This window comes from Equus asinus, chromosome 13 (genome assembly GCF_041296235.1).
Source record: "Equus asinus isolate D_3611 breed Donkey chromosome 13, EquAss-T2T_v2, whole genome shotgun sequence".
In the NCBI taxonomy this organism is placed as follows: Eukaryota; Metazoa; Chordata; class Mammalia; order Perissodactyla; family Equidae; genus Equus; species Equus asinus.
In genome coordinates this window covers 49,856,654-49,877,025 of record NC_091802.1, presented here as the reverse complement: position 1 = coordinate 49,877,025, position 20,372 = coordinate 49,856,654, and the positions used below count along the sequence as shown (strand labels likewise).

Below are 20,372 nucleotides of genomic sequence, written 5' to 3'. Positions count from 1 at the left end.
ACTTCTCAGCCCTGCCAGTTCTCAGCAGTGGGACCTCTGATGAGTTAATGTTCCGGGACCTTGGCTCATATTTGTCCCTCTGGTACCTACAGAGTACCTGGTACCATAATTAGTTGTTCAGTAGCACCTGCTTGCCAGCCTCCTTCTGTTTCATCTTGCGGAGTAAAGCATCAGTAAAAGACACGCAGAACCAGAGGATCCTGTGGTTTCAGAATCAGGCGCCCTTGCAGCATAACACGTGGTGCAGCCTATGGCGCAGCCAGGCCTGGAAGGGACTACAATTTTCTACAAATTAATTCAAACTGGAGGGACAGAACTTAGAGGAAGGAGAGATGAATCGAATATCACTTTTTGAAACTACTGAGGTCATCATTTTGATGTATCTACCTAGCTAGTTTTATGATTTTATTTTTTTTCTACTAAGTGTGAGTTACCTTGATTGATTTTAGAATACTGACTCACCCTGGCATTCCTGGAATAAACCCTAGGTAGAGGCTTGATTTTATTTCCTGATATTTTATTTAGGATTTTGCGTTAATATGCACGAGTGAGGCTTTTTTCTTTCCTCCTGACACCAAGCAAGTCTCTATTCTCTGACACCAACTGGGTGTCTAACAAATTTTGACACTAACTACCTGGACTCATCTGTTTTATGTTCCTTCTTCTTTCTTGCCTTCTTTTGGATTAATACAGTAGTCTCTCTTACTCTACTCTCCACCCTAAACTTGTAGGTTAATATTCTGTTGTTATACGTTATTTTCTTTTAGATGTTATCCTAGAGATTAGACAACATGTAGTCTTATCTTATTTCTGTCTCATAAATGATTACTTTTGCTAGTTTCCCAGTACTGCTGGAAACTCAGAAAACCAGCTTCCTAAAAGTTTATCCCCTTCCTCATTTTGTGGTATTGTCATACATTTTTAGTTCTACACATGTATTCAAACTCCACAAGACATGATAATTGTTGGATTGATTACCCATATGTTTATCCTTTCTGGTGTTTTCCATTCCTTCCTGCATTTCCATGTTTCTGAATAGGATCACTCATTTTCATTCTGCAGACCTAGTGAGAATGAGTTCTCTCTGGCCTGCTGGGACCAGGAAATTATTTTAAAAATCTTTGCTGGTTGTTTTATGACACTAATTAGCAGAAAAATTACATTTGGCCAAAATATTTGGCCTTTCTTTTATCCCCCTTCCCTATTCAAAGCATTCTCCATCATAAAATTGGGGGACACTGTAATGCCTCTTATGGGGTGAGGGTAAAAGGCCTGGGAAACATCCATTGAGAATCCTGAATGAAGGCAAGGGAGATCAAAAGAAAACGCATTAGGATTAATATGTCATATGTATGCACATTTTTTTATTGAAATATATTGACTCAGAGAAGAAAATATGGGGGCCAGCCCCATGGCCGAGTGGTTAAGTTTGTACACTCCGCTTCAGCTGCCCAGGGTTTTGCTGGTTTGGATCCTGGGTGTGGACATGGCACCGCTCATCAAGCCATGCTGAGGTGGTGTTCCCACATAGCACTTCAGAAGGACTTGCAACTAGAATCTACAACTATGTACGGGCGGACTTTGGGGAGAAGAAGAAGAAGAAGAAGAAGAAGAAAACACAAAAGATTGGCAACAGATGTTAGCCCAGGTGCCAATCTTTAAAAAAAAAAAAAAGAAAAAATATGCACAGATCTTTCTGTACGTGTTTTCACAAACATGATTTTTGCAAACAGAATGTGGCATGTATATTTTAAATCATTAAATTCTATTTAAAGAAGCAGAATTTTGCATAGCATGAACACTTTCCTTACTGTTCAGCCAGACGGCTTCCTGAAGAAGCGTATGTGACTTTGCGCTATGTGGCTGTCCTCATCAGACCTCGCTGACTGCCCCATCACAGTCTCCCCCCGTCCCCTCCCTCCAGTCAAGGTGCCCTCCACATTTCAGTTCACCTCTGGTTCCAGCAGACCAAGCCAGGGTCTCTTAGTCAGACTCTGGCTTCCTTTGCGCCTAGGGAGGAAAGTCTCCATCTGACCCCTGGTAGCATCTCTTCCTGCTTGCTTTTCCCAGGGTTGATTTGAAGGCTTCTGAGGGCTGCTCTGAGAAGTTGCCTAGCCATGGCGGCAGGGCCTCTCTTGAGGCACCCTTGTCCCTTGTGCTTCGGCCTCCCATGGAGAAGGACCAGAAGGAAAGGCTGGTGACATTGCTGACTAGTCTGGCAGCAAGAGCCCTAAGCTCTTTGGGAGGGAAGAGTGAATATTAAAATTTCAGCATTCATTAAGGACCTACTATTGTCAGGTTCTCTGCCAGAGACTTATATATAGTGTCACGTTAATTATGCCAACACTTCTGTGAAGAAAATACTATTACTCTCCTGATTTTACAAATAAGGAAACGGAGGCTCAGGGAAGTTAAGTAACTTGCCGAAGGTCACAGAACCAGCAAACTGCCGGGAGGGTTTGGATCAGGCCTGACTGCCTCTTTGCTCTAGTTATGGCTGTGTCTTCTGCTTGTGTCTCAGCTGCTGACACTCTGACTCAGCTGTCCCTGGACGTTTTCCCTGGAAGTGCAGGAGTGAAAGGGACTTTAGAGGTCATCCAGGCCAGCCCTCTCATTTTGCTGAGGAAGCGACTGAGACCTAGACCAGGTCGACGGCCTGACGTTGGTCACCCTGCAGTCAGCGGCAGGGCCCGTCTGCCTCCCTGTGTCTCTGGACGCCCCCTTGTCTGCTCTTAGTCGTGTGTGTCCTCCTGATGGCTGTTGTTAGATGACTACTCCCCTACTGGGGACTTTGGCCAGTCTCTGGATCTAATTATATTCCCAGGGCACAGGAAGCTTGTCAGTCTCTATCTCACGGTCTCACTTCCTTACCCAGAAAGGTTAATGTTTCACCTTGGACCATCAGTGCAATGGCTGCTTCTCCGACTCTCAAGCTGGATCATGACTTCTTTTACCCCATCCGTGGCTTTTTACACGAGCTTTCTCCTCTTTTGCAAGAGGATGGGATGAAGATGGCAGCCTTGACTCAGAGCTTGCCTTTCTCTGACATTGAACTTCCAAGTCTGCCCAGCGGCTCTGGACTACAGGTCATGCCAGGTTAGGAGTGGGGGTGAGGGACTACAGTTGCTCCCCAGGATGTCACCTGTCCTCACCTTCTTTAGGGTGATAGTGCCTCCCCCAGTTTGCTGGCACTTGCTGAGATTGCAATGCTGGTGCCATCAAGAGTGTCTGCGCCTAAGGCCTGCCTGACAGGACCCAACCAACCAGAATTACTTGGTCTTTGCTTAATTACCCAGCAAGTTATTGTATACAGTAGTACTTATTGTGGCTTGACAAGAGCTTATAAAAGTGGTATATTGAAAGTGGTACTATCCTCTTTGTACCAATGGGAAAAGGGTTCAGTCTCTATCAAATTCAAATACCATATTTTTCAAATTTTTGACAAGAAATACATTTTCCATTGTGATCCAGTACACATAAAATTGAAACAAAGCTTTTAGGAAATAATCCTTTTGATGCACTTACATGTGATGCACTCCAATCCATGACATTCCATTAAAAAAATGCTGGCTCCTAGGGCTGGCCCCATGGCCGAGTGGTTAAGTTCGTGCGCTCCACTTTGGCAGCCCAGGATTTCGCCAGTTCGGATCCTGGCCACGGACATGGCACGGCTCATTAGGCCATCCTGAGGCGGTGTCCCACATGCCACAACTAGAAGGACCCACAACTAAAATATGCAACTGTGTGCTGGTGGGATTTGGGGAGAAAAAGCATGAACAAAAAAGATTGGCAACAGTTGTTAGCTCAGGTGCCAATCTTTAAAAAAAAAATGCTGGCCCCACCCACTAAGTTAATTTCAGGATCCACTAATTGAAATTGCACCCTAGAAATGATTGACTCTGGGTGGGGAAGCTTTAGGAAAGTCTTTAGAGGGAAATGATGCTTGGTGTGAACCTTGAAAGCTAAAGAGATAATTAACAGCTTGAAAAGAGGAGAAAGGGGGCTTCAGGCAGAGGGAGCCTTGTTAGCAAAGACAGAGAGGTGGGGAGAATTCGATACGTTTGGAGAAGTGTGTGTAGTTTGGGGTGGCTGGCACACGGATATGGAGGAGATATCGTGAGAGAGAAGGTTGGCGAGGTCGTCAGTGCCCAGATCACAGAGGACTGAGTGTGCTGTGTGGGTGTGGGTGGGGTTGGCTGGGTGGCTAGAGGTGGAGAGGATTCCAGGCAGAAGGAACAGCATATGCAAAGGCGACAGCATGTTCAGGGAACTGCAACTATTTGGTGTGACTGGAGTGAAGAGTATCTGTGGGGATGTGCTGGAGGCCTGATATGGCTCTCAGAGTTTTTTTTCCACTAAGAAAATAGACAAGTATATTAGGGCAGTGTTTTCTCAAGGAGAGGGCAATGTGAAGGCAAAGCTTTGGGGAGACTGGAATGACAATGAACCAAAGGTATTGTGCTACAACTGGGGTCTGGGGAACCCTCTGCCCTGGAGAGAATATTGTTCCTTACCTCTCTTTCCAGCTGGATGGAGTTCTGCGTATTCATACTTGAAAGTCTCTCACCTTAACTCTCCTCTTAGAGCAAGCTTTCTTCTTATCTGTAATGCTTAGATAGAGCTGGGGGTCCTGAAAGTCTTCTTTCCATTGGCTTGGGACACATACGCCTTTTCTAGAAGCAACGGCTTCTTGTCCATGCATAGGGAGACCTAAAAACAGGTAGTAGTGTTGTGCTTGTGAAGGAATCAGCATAAAATTGTAGTGAAAACCCTAGAAGAAAACACAATATCTCCAAGGGTACAAGAAAAAAGAACATGAAGTCAGAATCTTCATTAACTTCTAAGGGCAGCAAGCTTTAGGGAAAGCTCTAAGGGACTAGAGAGACCAATACTTTCCAGCCTAGCAGAGACCATTTTAGCACCTCTCCTCCCATTATTGGGACTATGCACCTTGCTGGAACTTGGTGGTCCGAGCCCTCTGACCCCCGTCCCCTGCCAACTCTCCACATGCTCAAACCTCCTGCCTCTCACCCACTGTCCTGCATCATCCTGCATCTCCCCAGAGCTCCTAACACAATCACAGCTCCCTCCGCACTTGCTAGATGACATTGCCACAGGAGTCTGTCATCCTCGGGCAGAATGGTCAGGAAATGCTGCAGTGGGAGCAGCTCCAGTATCTGCTCTTTTGTACAAATGTCTGGGCTCAGGCTTTCATGACACAGCTCTTGCAGTCTGCTCAAAATCTCATGGCAGGTTGGCATCACCTGTTATAAGAATTTCCTAAAGCACTGACATAAGATCTCTTGGCTGGTGTTATTTTCTTGGCTGCATTTCTGCCCCCAATTGTCGTCTTTTCCCATCATCTCTATCCCATGCCTCTCTTGCTCAGGTGGAGCATGGAGATCCTAGGTTTTTGGGTCCTTGAATTATTCACTTGTCCCAGATGAGATCTGCTGAGCCCAACCCCAACAGTTCTTCAAATTCCTAATTATTTCTCTTTCGGGCCACTCTTCAGATATAATAAGTTATTACCAATGTAGATATATGACAACTGTTGTTGGGAGCATGTATAAAATATACACAAAGCCAGTCACTACTGGAACTTATAATTAAAAATGGAGAAAAGACCTAAAAGGTACCAAAATAATGATAGCTATAATATCTCAACAATGAACAAAATGGGTTTGGACTATCTGTCCTATAGAGTTGAAGGGTATTATTTGATTACAAAATTATGTGTAGTTAATCTTAACATCAAGTACAATGTCACAGAGAAAAGGAGATTATCAGATTAATACAGGTCTTTGTTCTTGGGTTATATGGGGTCCATAGATACTTAAATTTTAGAAGGAGACCAAACATACAGAATGAAATCAGTTATCAATAGAAAGGAGCCCAGAGACTGTCTGTGAAGACCCGAAATCCAAACTTGGTCACCTCCAGGGAGGCACAGCGGGATAGGGCTGTAAACAGAAAAGGTTAAACCAAGTCAACTGCATTGTACTCTAGCTTGAGAAAGAATATGGGGAGGGTATCTCTGAAAGGGATGTTCAGAGACAAAATGACTTCTCTCACCTCTAGCACCTTGGGAGAGTGCTTTTTACCCATGAAGATGATTATCTAGCCAAACTGACAGGTACATCCGTACATGGATGACACGTACATCCAATGACACTGGATGCCATTAAACTTGGTTATCATTCTCCCTGGTATGATTCCATACCGTGTGTCTCCAATGTAATATAGCATAGCATAAGAATCTGGACTCCCATGTAGATCTCCCTTCAAGAAGGAACGACTATTGGCAAATACAATTATCCAACTGACTGACAATTATATTTTTCACTAGAAAGGAATTAATTAACACTCCAGGAATTAATTATACATTAGTCCCTTTTGAGTCTGGTTAGCATTAGTGTGTCTTGTGAAGCCTGCTCACCTGTGTGAACTAATGCAAGCAGGTTGCCGGCCCTATAGAGTGGATGACCGGAGTGGAACAAGACCCTCCAGCGTTACTGTCATCCTTAGGCTGGCCTTGCTTGAAACTGCAAGTCTATAACATACTAGTAGGTCACTTCACAGCCCATCTTGACAGAGGTTTGTGCCAAACATGTGAAACTACCTCCTGAAGAGCTTCTACTGTTACTTCAGTAACTAAGCGATCTTGAATGAAGTTCAAGGTAATCCTTGTACTAAATTTTATTCCATAATTTCAGGGCAAGTTTCCAGCGGATGTCACTTAATACTTACCTACATCACACTTTCATGGTTTTTAGCTACATTCTATTCACAGGAGAAAATGTTAATCATATCTTCCTAAAGTAGGTCCTCCAAGGAGTCCATGAACAAATTTCCTAGGTTTGTCATATGAAGCCTTCAATTGTAGAATTTCCACTTGGAATAATTAACACTTTTTCCAAATACTTATTCCCACTGTTTTGTAGATAATTATATATTGATAATATTTGCTCAATGTTGAGACCTTATCTCCTGTCCATGACAGACGTAGGAGAAAGGGCAGGCGGTCTCACTTCCTTTTCCAAATGTTATCTGGCTTGTTCGTGCTTCATTAATTATATACTGTTTTCTCGAACGTTTGTAAAACTGAAACTATCCTTACTGAAATCCAGTCACATGATTTTCAAAAAGTAGTTCTGAAATGTCTTGTGAGAAGCGAGACTGCCTTTTGAGCAGCTCCGTGCCCAGGTGAATGACTTCTTTGTGTCGGCATTCCCCAAAATGTGTTCTGGGAAAAACCGCGTTGGAGAGATATTATTAGGGTGTTAACTCAAAAGTCTCTGTGGTCAAAATGCTTGAGAAACACCAGGCTAAACAAAGTTAGGCAAGTTCCATTACTGCAGGGCTCCTCAGAACAACTTAATATTCTATTATTAACTGTGCTAGGAGACCATAGTTCCAATCCCAAACTTATTTGTCCATCTTTTATTTTCCCCTCAGGAACACAGGATGGTAAAAGCTTCTTTATATGAAATACTACGTAACACAATCTTATAGTGTCGGAGAAGGTAAATCCGCTGCACGAAAGAACATATACACACACCCAGGATAGGATGGCGGACATTATGCGCATTTTAAAATTGAGGACACTCAAGTTCAAAAACTTCAGGCAGTGAGCGCCTGCGGCAAGTGGCCGTCCTGGAAGAGAAAGAACCCAGCTGGTGTCCCGCAAGTAACCTATAATCGCGAGACTCCCATTTCTCCTTGGAAAGAGAACGTGATTTTAATCCGCAGGGAGGGCGTGCCCCTCCCACCCTGTACCTTCTGTCCTATTGCAAATTGCGCTCTGTGTGTTCCCCCTTTACCCCGCTGTTCTTCCAGGGCCACGGTTCCTCAGCTTTTGACCTGACTTCTCACTCCCAAATCTGGCCGCAATCAAATATTAAGGTACATCTTTGGTTTTAGTTACTTGACTGTTTTTTATTTTATTGAGGTCATATTGGTTTTAAAATGGGCAAGACGGCCGTTCTCTCAAATACACAAAAACAGGCCCTAAATTATGTTTTTTTCTTTTTTTAAGTTGGGGCGTCCCCATTATTTTCTACGAGCCAGTTGGCCTCCAGCAGTTATAAAAAGGAACGAAGTCCATAGCTCTGGGTATTCGGGGGACGATCCCGAAGCATCACTCGGGGGAAAAGGACCCCGGCGCCGTGGCTTCGAGGTAGCCCCTCCGTGAAGCCTTCCTCCCCTCACCTCAACTCCGCGGCGTGCGGGTCCGCAGACCAGGCTCCGCCTGCGGCCCCCCGCCCCGGCTTTTGGAACCCGACAACCCTCGGTACACCTCCCAAGAGCCCCAACTTGAGAACAGAGCCTCCCGTCGCCCGCCAAACCCCTTAAAGGGGGGCGGGTGGGGCGTGGCCGGAAGTGGCTCGCCGGGGGAAGTCTGTCTCCGGGGAGTCTGCGTTTCCTCTCTAGGAGTTGGGAGGTATCCGCACTTCTATGGTCTGGACCTCGTGCGGAGCTGCCCCACGAAGGAGAGGGGGCGCCGGGTCCGGCGGGTTAGAGCGCTGATCCCTGCCTACCCTTTTCTACCTGTGTGCACTTGGCAGCACTACTGGCAGAGAGTCGGAAATTGCCCTCGTCACGATTTTAAAAAATGGAGATACAGAAACCCAGTAAGGCAGCCGCAAAACTCCTCAACGGTTTTCTAGCCGTTTTTTGTTGGTGTATGCGCACATATTTTGACCTGAGTCTAACTTTCATGCAATAACACTGCTAAAATGACCCTAAATAATTAAAAAAAAAAAAAAAGGCTTTGCATTTGAAGTACCTTTTAAACTTGAACCCCCGGCTGGGGCTGGACCTGCTGCTCCCGTCCCTTCTCACAGAGCCAGCCCTCTTGTTCCCAGAACTGCAGGGATGAATGAGCACACCTGCTCCTCCCCTCACCCCTGGGCGCCCAGCTGGCTCATCTGTTGATTCAGAGGTTCATGTTACCAACTTTGACTACTCTCTTATTTGGATTTTCGGCTCTAAAAAGAGAAAGGGAAAACTATACAAATACAAATATAGAGTCTAATAAAATTAGAATTGTTTAGGTTTAAAAAATGTAATAGCATCCAACACAGAAAAGGGTGTGGTGAAATTAGTTCATTCTGGGCAAACACAATGGAAATATGCAATCCTGTTGAAAAACTACTTGGCATCCTGTATCAAAACTCATTTAACATGAGATGTTATCTGTGGGAAATTTATCCCAAGCAAATAATCCAAGAGAAAGGAAAAGCTGCATTTCTGAAATTATTCTACAATAGATAACTGTTGATTTTGCTTGCCCAACATCCAGTTTTCTTTTTTCTGATTTTAATACTATGATTTTTATGTGGGAAACTAGTTAGCTCTCATTCCACTTCTGGGGTGGGCACATGACCCAGGCTGGACAATCAGAATATCTCAGCATGGCATGGAGGTAAGGTATGAAGCCAGAGGCCAGGCTGCCTGGGTCCTAATCCTGCCTCTGCTGCTTAATAGGTACTTAATGAACTTCAGCTTGTTCTTTATCCTCTTTGAGTCTGAATTTACTCGCTTGTTGAATGAGGATATTGATAATAAACATCAACTTCCTAGGGTTGTGGTGAGGACTAAATGAATGAAGCAGGTATGCTAAGGCCCATCATGTACTACCGTTATCATTTCCCATCTTCACACCTCTGAGCTGGTTCTCACCACCCTTCCTTGACTTACTTTTCTTTTTGTCTTCCACATACTCCAATATCATCTACTGCAATATCTCAGAATTCTATTTTCTTTCTTTCTTTCCTACTGGAAATACCCTAAAGTCAGGACCGTGTCTTATTCACCTTTATACCTGGGTGCTTAACACAGTTCCCACTCCAGAAACGGTGCTTAATAAAGGTTTGTTGAACAAAACTGAATACTCTTCAACACAGAGCAGAGAAGGCTGGAAGAATGAATGAAAGTGTAATAAATCCTAGAGGATAAACAAAAGGGAAATAGAGAGAACCACATGAAGCTAGAACAATTTTCTTACAAGAAATGGCTCGATCCCTGGGGATTGCAGACTCTATTTCTTCCTGGCCCTGGACTTACTCTCATATGGTGGGCGGATGAGTTCCAGCGATAGACTGGTACCTAAAGCCAACTTTCTGAATTACTGCTTCCTTTTTCTTCCTTTGACCCATCTCTTCCCTGGGGGATTGGCAGGAGAAAAGACGACTGCCTTCAGAGAGATCAGATCTGCACTCAGGATATCAGACACCGCTCTGCAAGCCCAATATTCATGTGTAAAAACTCATACATACAAGGCAAAGTGGAGAGGCAGCTCAAGGGGGCGGGCTTCATTCAGTGCATGGAGCAGGTGGATCATGCCAGCTAGGACACCCTTTCTAATGAGTGATTGCCTTGCTTCTGATGGTGATACTGGGTTAGTGATATCAGCATCTATTTCTCTGCCATATGAGACTCCCTTGGAGCCACACTCATCTGAGACTCAAAAATTCTTAGAGTTGGTAGAAATGGACAGGAACATTTAGATTACCACTGAGTGTAGTGTAGATATCATCTATGTCATCTTGGGCCATGGCCACGGCCGCTTAAGCTATGAGCACTCCAATGACACCCAATTCCCTGGTCTATGAGATAACCTATTGTAGGGGCATTAGCTGGCATGCCCCTTTAAAAACCATGTGTCCTTGAGGCTCCTGTCTGCGCTATGTGCCAGCACTCATGATGCTCACAGTCCTGGGCTTGGCCACCCAGCTGCTTTCTCATGGGAGAGTTAGCACCAAAACCCTCGCGGTCTGAGGGAACACAGAGGCCCTCTAGGGGCTCTGGTCCTTGGAATGGAGGTCATACAAGGACGATCCCCCTTGCCACGCACACAGTCTTTGTTCCTCTGCCTACTTAAGCAAGCTTCTCTCAGGGGTTGATAGCGGGTGCAGGTCACTGTCCAGCTAGCCACCACTGGACCTTTCCTGTAACTCCCAATAAACCCATATGCTTTGTTTGCTGTCTCCAGGTCTTTTCTTTGGTGTCTTGGCAACTTATCCCACACTGCTCACCCAGATGGGCGTGTGGCAGAACTCTTGGTGAGCCAGCCAGGAGAACAAAGGAAACTGTGTGAGTGCCAAGACTATGAGGGATGGGAAGGGGAAATCCACGGGGGTAATCCCGGGTTGGCTGATGTCCTCCTTGTGGGGGCCAATTGCCACCACCCTTGATGGATGGGGCCCAGTGCATGAGGACGGGGACACCCTGAAAATGCCAAAGGACGTAGGGGAAAGTCCTGGGCATGAGAGAAGCCCAGGCCATTGCCACAGCTGTGGAGTAACCCCTCTCCACTGTAGGACAGCTTGCAACAAAGGCAAGGGAAGTCACATGATAAATGATGAGAGAAAGAAATCAGAAGCCTGAGCGGTAGCTGCTGCGGTGAGATGTCCCCTCCTTGCCACTGTTCGCTTAACAACAAAAGCCAAAATGGAAGCTAAGGCGAAGGTGAGGCAGCTACAAGAGAAATTAAAATTAGAAAGGGAAGCACGGCTGGTTCAAGTCAAAACGATCGAGGCTCTGTCAACACGCCTACGGGAGTTTGATGAGAGGACGGAGGTCTGACCAGCCCCAACCGCAGGGGTAGAGCCCATGGATCTGCCTCAGCCTGTTTGGCATGTGCATTCCACCATGCGGGATTCCACTGCTGCAGAACTGGAGGAAGTGGGGAGCAAGTAAACTAAGCAGATGTGAAAAGGGTAAAAATTTGAGGGGGAACCTTTTAACAATAATTATATATTATGGTACATGTACTTAAAATAGCCCAAGATGATGGCTAACTGCTTTAATGTCAGATGAGGTTTTTGTGAGTAATCTAAACATAATTCTTGGGAACAAATGATTTAAATAAAAATTGGTAAGAGTTTTCAGGTACAATAATTATGTTTTATAATATAAACTCTTGAAAAACAGCTTCCAAAATCTTTTTGGTAACTTGAAACTTTAGGGTTTTGCTAAATTAAGTTAAATGATAAAAATTCATGGAGTATCTTGGTCATTTTCACATAAGATAAAATCTTAAAAATTGATTACTAAGCATAGATTTGTCTGCTTTTGGTTTCTTGTCTCAAAGAACCTAAAAGATGCTTGAGTTTATTGATAAACGTGTTCTGTACCTGCTGAGGAATTTTCTATGAGAAAACACATATTTCTAAAAAGTCTCTATACAAGGAAAGTAAAATGTATGTTTTCAATAAAGAAGGTATAAAGAACAGAGATATTTTTCTTTGTTTTGTTACAAAAGATAAATTTGTCCTAAAGTACTAGGAAGGAAAAAAAAGACGTGGGACAAAGTCTAAATGTAAAAAGTAAGTGACAAAAGGTTTGTGGAAGTAAAACCTCAAGGAGTTTTGTGTATGGTCAAGTTGGCTGAGATTAAAATAAATAAGTTTCAATATCAAAAGTAAGGCAGTCGCATGAAGAGCCGCTGGCTCCAGCGTGTGCACAGGAGCAAGGGCAGGCCAGGAGCCCATCTGGCCGGGGGCAGAAAGTGCCTGCGGGGGAGGGAGAACACGGTAAATGCATGGTCCAGCCACCCTGCCCCAGCACAAGCAGCAGGTGGCCAGGACTCCCTGCCCCTCCCTTCTCTCTGGCATCAGCACGACTGAGGCTCAGCAACGTGCAGAGACAGCAATCTGCACAGTGACTGCTGTAGCCCGGGGAAGCAACAAGCACCCCTTGGGAAAAAGTGATAAACAACCAAACGCTGTTCTGGTGGCTCTAACAGTGCCCCCAGTGACAGCTGGGGAACACCCTAGCCCCCTCAACTTGGGGGAGGGCCAAAGGACCTCGACCCATCCCTGCAGCGCCTGCAGATGGCTTGGGTATTGGGCGACTAGAGATCACATGTGGAAATAATGTCTTGGTCTACAGGAGCAAAAAGCATTTTGCTGTTGGGGGTGGAAATGAGCAAAACGGCTTCCGTTACTTCTCACCCCACCCTGCAGCAACGCTTCTGTAACACCGCCTGGTGGACAAACCCCCCTGAGCTTGCCTTGTTTCATTATATTGATGGTGTCATGTTAAGCTCTGAATCTTTTCCAGATCTTCAAGAAGCCTCTAGCTCCCTCATCGCCCACCTATGCCAACGAAGATGGGTCGTAAACAACAATAAAGTCCAAGGGTCTGGGTTGTCTGTCAAGTACTTGGGTGTTGTCTGGTCGGGTCAGACAAAAGTGGTTCCTGCTAGTGTTATAGATAAGATACAGGCTGCCTATCCTCTTTAAAAGTTGGTGCCAAAGGGTATTATCTGGGACAGGGGGACCACCAAGCAGGAGGCCTTCACCCAAGCCAAAATAACAGTGAAACAAATCCAGTCCTTGGGTGTTTAAACACAAGGACAACCGTGTGAATTGGGCGTTTCCAGTTACTCAGAGGGTTTCAGATGGGGTCTCTGGCAGAGGCAAAGCAATAAATTAGTGCCCCTTGGCTTCTGGTCCCAATTGTGGAAAGGGGCTCACCCTGTGGATGGCACAATGGGCACAACAAAAGTGGCCTATTAATGGTCTCCCATTGTGGGGGGCAGAACTCTAGGATGGTATCTGGCAGCGGGTCCAGGGAATGACGGTAACAGTGTACCATGTGTCTGCACATCAGGTGACACCACCACCAGGAAACCAACAAGCAGAGGAGTTAGCTCAGATCCATCTCCTGGAAGAAGTACCAACTCAAAGAGTGGCAGAGTGGCTACACAAGAAGACTGGACACAAAGGACAAAGGACCTATGGGCTATTGCTAAGGCCTGGGGCCTCCCCCTGCGCTGTGCTGACGTGGTGCAGGTCTGCCGGGTGTGCCCTTCTTGTTCCTTGCAGAGGCCCTGGGCCATTCCCTGGAACAGAGGCCACTTGCCAGAAGCAACCAGCCCACTCAACACTGGCAGATGGACTACATCAGGCCCTTGCCTCTTTCTGGTGGCTGTCAGTATGCCCATACTTGTGTGGACATGCCCACAGTACTGCTGCAGGCATACCTCAGCAAGAGGGCCACACAGAAGACCACCATGAGAGGCCTGGGACACCTCTGTGCTGTGTACGATGTTCCCATGGACATTGACAGTGATCAAGGTACACATTTTACTGGTTACCAGGTGGAGACATGGGCTGATCAAATGGACAGACATTGGCATTTTCACCTGCCATACAACCCCACGGCCATGGAGCTGGTGGAACAGATGAATGGCTTGCTGAAACAACAATTGAGGACAGAAGAGACGATACCCTAGCCCACTGGATGAGATGCCTGACAATGACATTACATCAACTGAATAAACATGAGATGCACTCAACCCAGTGCATATCAGATGTTGACACAAGGACCTGATGTGACAGTATGTCTACAGACAAGGCCTAATCAAAGAGAGAAACTACAACCACAGCTGGGCACTAAGAACAACTTGCTTTTGCCTCTACCACAGAACTCCCTACTGGGACCCACATGGTCACTTGGCCCTGGGACTGGCAGGTGGAGCCCCACTGGTATCGTCTCTTAACCCCTTGGGGGACAGGCTTAACACAGGATATCATGGTAACACCTCCAATTCCCCAAGGCATTTTCATCCTTTCACTCTAATGTCTTTTTGGATGGTCATGACCTCTCTGTTCTAGTCTCCTCTAAACATCTTACTTTTCGTCCTTAGGACAATGTCTGCCAGCCTTTTCGCTGCTTGGGCACACACCATTGCTGACATCAAAAACTGCTCCAGCTGCTGGGTATGCAGCGAGCTGCCTCTCTTCAACCACGGGGCGACCATGGCGTCTCCAAGCTGCCAACACCTCTGATGGAAGGGCCCCACAAGAGTGGAGGAACGCTGCCCACTTTCCTATTTCTACGCCCCTCCACCTGGTGACATGTTTTCTTTGGTGTCCTTGCCTTTTTACTACTTTTATTTTCATATTGTGCTCTCTGTTGCTGTTGTGGTCTCAAGCTACAATGCTCTTCCCGTGTCTAGCTTGAGGGAAACCGTGGAAGACTGGTGTAATGATATCGTAAGGGCCGTTCCAACACGTGGGGGGTGGAGTGTAGGGGCATTAGCTAGGGTGCCCCTTTAAAAACCATGTGTCCTTGAGGCTCCTGTCTGGGCTATGTGCCAGCTCTCATGATGATAACGGTCCTGGGCTTGGCCAACCCAACTGGTTTCTCATGGGAGAGTTAGCACCAAGACCCTCTCAGTGTGAGGGAACACAGGGGCCCTCCGGGGGGCTCTGGTCCTTGGAATGCAGGTCATACAGGGATGATCCCCCTTGGCAGGCATTCAGCCTTTGTTCCTCTGTCTACTTAAGCAAGCTTCTCTCAGGGGAGGCAGCGGGTGCACCTCACCATCTAGCTGGCCACCACTGGACCTTCCTTGTAAGTAACTCCCAATAAACCCATATGTCTCGTTCACTGTCTCTGGGTCTTTTCTTTGGTGTCTCGGCAACCTATCCCACACTGCTCACCCAGATGGGCGTTTGGCAAAACACCTATTTAGTTTATGGGACAGTTATAGTTACTGGAAAGTTTTTCCACTGAGTCCTAATTGGTTTTTATGTAACGATGTCCCAATTCAGGTTTTCCTAATCCTTGGCAATCTTTGGTGTTGCAACATGAATCTAACAGATATAGAAGGACCTCCAACTCCCATCCAGTGGCTGTGAGGTCAGTGATGTCACATTAGTAGTATTTACACCACAGAAATTGGCAGTGTCACAAATCAGATCTACCCCCTGCCAAAACCAAAACCCAGAACACTGCTTACAAGCCACTAGCTGCCCTCGTGCTTGTGTGAAACCCACTGATTAGGAGGGAATGTAAGATATGCACCAAGTATTTACAACCCAAAGTTGTAAGTGGAAAATGCCATGTGTGGCACAAACTCAATGCGGAAGGAGTGAGGAGGAGGGAGCGTCCCCTCAGACAATGCAACTTGATCTCAGTTCTGAGGCAGGGGAAGCAGAGAGAGGGTTTCATTCGTCAAAAATATGGACGAGGGGATTTTCAGCAGAACAACTGGCAAGAGAAAAGACCTGAAGGTGAGAAAATCCACCAGGTGCCTGAGAAAAAGCAAATTTCAGGGTGGGCGAGGAAAGAGACTCCATGGTGAGCAGCAGTGAATCTATGGCTGAAAAGTCAGATTGGGCCAGACGATGAAAGAATCAACCGTATTACGGAGGAGGCTGGGAGCCACCGAAGGTGTTTGAGAAAGGGAGGGACATTACAATAGCAATACCTTTGGAAAATTAATTCTCTGAGCTTGCACTTTGAAAAATTGAGATATAATTTGCACACCATAAAATTCACCCTTTTAAAGTGTACAATTCAGGGGTTTTAGTATATTTGGAAGGATATGCAACCATCACCAACCACTATCTAATTCGAGAACATTTTCATTACCCCAAGAAGAAATTTCACAGTCATTAGCAGTCACTCCCCATTCCTCCCTCCCCTAAAGGTTTGTACTTTTTATAAAACACCCAATTTGGTATCTGTAAAGTGGCTTGAAGTTTGAACCCACATGTGCTGTCTACCAAAGATGAAGAGAAAAAGGGAAAGAGCAGAACTAGGTTTTTCCAAGGTTCAGGTGATGTAACCAGATGTCTCTCTCTCTGTAACTCTGCATCTCTGTATCTATCTGTGGAGAGAGAAAAAGAACAGAGAGAGAAGAGAGAGAGAGAAAGCAATATTAGATCCATACATGGGAGCAGAGAGAAATGAGCATGCGTGAAGTTGATCCTCAAATGCACTATCTGAATAAATTAGAAGTTACGAATGTTAAAAAAATTCCTGCAGGAGTTATTTTTTAAGTTTTCTTTGCATCTCCTGTATCAGTTATCTTCCTGTACCCTTCCAGCCATTGCTATTCCTGGGGAAACCGAGGGAAAAAGCAGAAGGGGCAGTTACTTTGGAAAACCCCTTGCTTTGGAAAGCCTTCAGAAAGACAGTTGCTCTCTGCTGCCCTCTGGGCTCTCCACAAGGGGCCGTGAGGGCTGCTGGAAGCAGGAGGAGGGGCTGGGAACCCAGGGCTGTGGTGCCCGAGGCACCCCACCCAGGCATGGGGAGCGTCTGAGCATCAGGAGAGGAGCCTCAGCTGGTGTGCAGTCTACTGAAGCATCTTTTGCAGGATGAGCATGTTTGACAAAAGAAGGGGACCACATAAGACTAATACAAATGGGCTGCACCAAGGAGTACATTTTCCTGGGGTGGCCTCTCCTAAAGTGAATGCTTCTTGCCCGTCACCCCACCCCTCGCTGATCACTTGTGGTAGGAATGGTCAGGCATGTCCATGGGAGCGCTCACTTCTGTTGAATGTCTGCCACATGGAATCCCATTTTGGGGTGGCTGGTCTGAGTCCAGAGGGGCCTGGCTTTGTCGGGAGCACTAAATCCCACTATGCCAGCCTTCGGGCTGATTGAGCTTTTTATTCTACTTAGAATACTAAGGCCATATGATTTTAAAATCGGAGTGGACTTTTGAATTCATCGTTTGATCCTTTCTTATTACGAGGGAGAAACTAGAGAACCAGAGAGATTAGGTAACTAGATCAAAGTCACCCCTCCAATTAATCCATAGTGACAGAAAGCGGATCAGTTGTTGCCTGGGGACAGCAGGGGGAGAGACCACAAGGGACACAAGGCAGCTTTTGGATGTGATGGATATGTCCCCCATCTCGATCATGGGCATAGTTTCTCACGTATATATATATATATGTATATATCAAAACATTGAATTGTACACTTTAAATACGTGTGGTTTAGTGTATGTCGATTATACCTCAATAAAGCTGTTAAAAATAGTCACACTTCCGGTCAGAGGCAGAGCAGGGACAGGACACACATCTTCACACTTCCCCTGAACCCCAGCGCCGTCTTAAAACCGAAGCCTATTTCAAGTTGTGAAAATGCCTTTTCTCATAATGTCATGTTTTAAAATCTCCATAGTTTCAAATTTTTTATGATGAAAAATAATAATGCGCTTAACAAAACAATAGCAGATGCTAGTCAACAGTTCCACCCTGACCTGGTCCATAGATAGACAGAAGTGTTCCTCCCCGGGCTTAGGAGGAAGGTGGGGACAGAGCAAGATGTGATTTTGTTCCATTGGCCTATGTTTATCTCTAGCAATGCTTGGGAAATGCATCATCTCTGGATGCATCCAAACTGTTTGATTTGGGATAAAAAAGATAAGGATGGGTTTTTATAGGACTGTACTTTGTGGCGTAGCTGAGGGCCTCCACTGGGCCAAAATAATTTCTGAACAAGCCCTGGATGAGGAAGAGGCAGGAAAGCTTCCAGAGAAGTTCTAACTCCTCTTTTCCTCCCTCTCTCCCTGATCAAACACAGCCAGGGCCGTCAGGTGTGGCCAGCTTCCGAGGTCTAAAATAGCTTCTTTGTGGGGAAGGTGAAAGAACAGGGAGACGGGTGTGTGTGCTCCACCCACACTTGGCTTTATTGCTGAACTGGAGCTGACCAATGGGTGCACAGAGAGCGTCTGTCCAGCCGGCCCGGTGTGCTCACTGCATGGCAAACAACGCCTCTGGGTTCCCCACCAGAATCTGTTTTCATGAGCTATTGCCTCTTTAGCATCAGCTAGGAAGAAACATTCACGCCTCTAAGGTGGTTCCTTCCTATTACTTTTTAGAATTGCGAATGTCATACACGCTTGTAACAAATTCAAACAAGACAGAATCATATGAAATGTAAACAGACGATAGAGCCTGAGCAATGGCCCAGGGAGTCAGAGGAATTCACTGTGATTTCTGGCCACGTCAGGGAGTCAGGGAGATGTCAGTGCAGGTGTGGGAGGTGCTGTTACTGAGTCATCCAAAGTGCTCGCGGACACGGAATCAACTCTGAGAGCTGTCCTCTGGGCGTCCACAGTATGAAAGACGTGTAACCCATTGTGCTCCTTCTTCACATTTGGTTCCTTGTGTCCCTCCCACCCCCGGATCCTTTGCCCTTCTCTGCCGGGCGCTGTGCTCCAGGAGATGGACCCTAACACACTGTATCACTGGTGCTCTATTGCTCTCTGGTGTCTGGACTGAACAATGGGAGGCACCAGAAGGAGAGAGAGTCGGGGTATTTATCCCCCAGCATCCTCTCTAGCAATGGCTGTGTCCCTCTAAGGCGATGGCCCTGCATGGCATCCCTCCACCAGGGCTCCAGCTCTCCACCCCTTGGGGCCTGGGTAATGGCAGTGGCTTCCCATGGTTGCTATTCTCTGGAAGTCTCAACACCCTTAGTGGTTCCTTAACCCTGCCCCAGCTCTAAGAAGGTCTCTGTCTGGAAGCCATTTGATGCATCCATCATGTTGAAATTAACTGTTTAAGATTCTTCTCCTCTCCCACTCTGGGAGGGGACCCAAGGGCTGGGAGCATGACTGTTTAAGTTTTATCTCTTCAGCGCTGACAACAGGGGACTGAAACAAGTGTTGAGTTTACCAGGGTGTTGGGACATTTTACTGGGAGGTGACCTTAGACCTGGGTTTTAAAGGTCTGCTGTGTGGATGACCACATCATTGTGCCTGGATGAGGTCTATCCAATGGGGGACAAGGTCCAGGCCCACACAGACCTCATTGTATAGTAACCAGGGCAAGAGGGCCTTAACAATTTAGGCCCTGAATCACATCGTTTCATTGGTGAGAAGGAAGACATTGATGACTATAGTGACAATGATGATGATGATGATGGAATGTCCACTTAACCTCACTGAGTCACAGGAGATTTCATTTTAGCACTTTTTCCCTTTGCCATATTGTAAGATATTGGCTTTTTTTTTTTTTTGAGGAAGGTTAGCCCTGAGCTAACATCCGCCACCAAGCCTCCTCTTTTTGCTGAGGAAGATTGGCCCTGAGCTAACATCTGTGCCCATTTCCTCTATTTTATATGTGGGACACCTGCCTCAGCATGGCTTGATAAGTGGTGCATAGGCCCGCGCCTGGGATCTGAACCTGTGAACCTCGGGCTGCTGAAGCAGAAACAAACAAAATTTATAACAGTTTGATCAAGTACTCTTCTCCCCCATAACCTGTCAGCTCCTTGAGACAGGGACTGGGTCATATTCTGCTTTGAATTCCTGGCTCTAGCACAATGCCTGGCATGCAGTATGTTTCTTGTTTAAATGAATAGGTGAATTAAGTCAATTATTTTTTTCAGGATACTGTCACTAACCTTTGAACACCACGTTACACATTAGGCCCTTTTGGTTGCAAGAAACAAAGATTCAAGATATGTGGGAGGATTTGTGAAGACACACATGCCCCCTGAAAGACACGGGGTGAGGTTAGCCCTAGGGAAGCTGTGTTGGCCTCATGGCCCCTCTCAACCTGTTTTGTTTGTTTTCTTTTCTTTCTTTCTTTTTTTTTGGCTCGGAGAGAT

The 20,372-nt window shown here is 46.1% G+C and overlaps 3 long non-coding RNA genes across 3 annotated transcripts; 2 read left to right on the top strand and 1 right to left on the bottom strand.

Annotated features, from left to right (window-relative positions):
- Positions 1–1,345: 1,345 nt before the first annotated feature.
- On the bottom strand, positions 1,346–8,892 carry LOC139040071 (uncharacterized). The gene is made up of 4 exons (XR_011493904.1): positions 8,789–8,892; positions 4,515–4,710; positions 3,526–3,747; positions 1,346–1,579 (listed from the first exon to the last, which is right to left on the bottom strand). It is a non-coding gene; the product is annotated as an uncharacterized lncRNA (long non-coding RNA).
- LOC139040070 (uncharacterized) lies at positions 2,870–7,556 on the top strand. The gene is made up of 2 exons (XR_011493903.1): positions 2,870–3,096; positions 7,459–7,556. It is a non-coding gene; the product is annotated as an uncharacterized lncRNA (long non-coding RNA).
- On the top strand, positions 7,778–15,403 carry LOC139040069 (uncharacterized). The gene is made up of 2 exons (XR_011493902.1): positions 7,778–7,905; positions 14,660–15,403. It is a non-coding gene; the product is annotated as an uncharacterized lncRNA (long non-coding RNA).
- The last annotated feature ends 4,969 nt before the right edge of the window (positions 15,404–20,372 follow it).